Raw genomic sequence first — 726 nt, 5'->3', positions numbered from 1 at the left:
GAATTCCCCAGGGAAGCCATCTAGCCTAGGGATCTTATTTGTTGGAAGATTATTGAACACTGATCCAATTTCTTCACTAGTTATGGGTCTGTTCATAAGAACAAAGGATGCACATGAGCAGGGAACAGGCAGAGAGAGGGAGAGAGAGAATATGAAGTATGCTTTCAGTATGAGAAGTTGGCAATGGAAAGGATCTAAGAGTTCCACTGGCTCAGAGGCATGGCTATGCATGGGCAAAGGCTGCTGAAGGATGACAGGCCATCGAATTACCCCAGCGAGCTCCCCAAACATCCTGTTCTGTGTGCTGGCATCCCAATGTATGCTTGTATCCATAATGACAAAATCAACAACATTGCTTGAAAATGCTAAACAAAATGAATGAAAACTCATTATAGTATTATTGAAATTGAGATCCATCATGTTGTAGCCACCACTGAGGCTAAGCTTGAGAGAGATTCTTCCTTTGGTCATATTGTGGAAATTCCTACCCCAGATAGTGCCTTAGCACAGGAGAGACTAGTAGGGGCTAAGTGTCTGAAAACCCAAACCCTTTATTGGAAGTGTGTCCAAAAATCACAGGTACTAAGATAAAAAAATGAAGTTAAAGTTTCAGTGGCTAGTTAAAAAAAAAGCCCCAAAATTTCAATGGTATGGATATGATAAAGGGATGAGGAGACGATAGCGGGTATTCTGGCACAGTATAGCCCCAGACAGCACTGTTGGCGA

At 42.3% G+C, this 726-nt stretch overlaps 1 non-coding gene across 1 annotated transcript; it reads left to right on the top strand.

Annotated features, from left to right (window-relative positions):
* The first annotated feature begins 325 nt into the window (after positions 1-325).
* LOC120224420 lies at positions 326-415 on the top strand. The gene has a single exon (XR_005526563.1). It is a non-coding gene; the product is annotated as a small nucleolar RNA SNORD116 (small nucleolar RNA).
* Positions 416-726: the final 311 nt, after the last annotated feature.

Source organism: Hyaena hyaena, unplaced genomic scaffold (genome assembly GCF_003009895.1).
Source record: "Hyaena hyaena isolate Hyena2069 unplaced genomic scaffold, ASM300989v1 scaffold_1194, whole genome shotgun sequence".
In the NCBI taxonomy this organism is placed as follows: Eukaryota; Metazoa; Chordata; class Mammalia; order Carnivora; family Hyaenidae; genus Hyaena; species Hyaena hyaena.
This window is presented reverse-complemented; position numbering and strand designations above follow the sequence as displayed.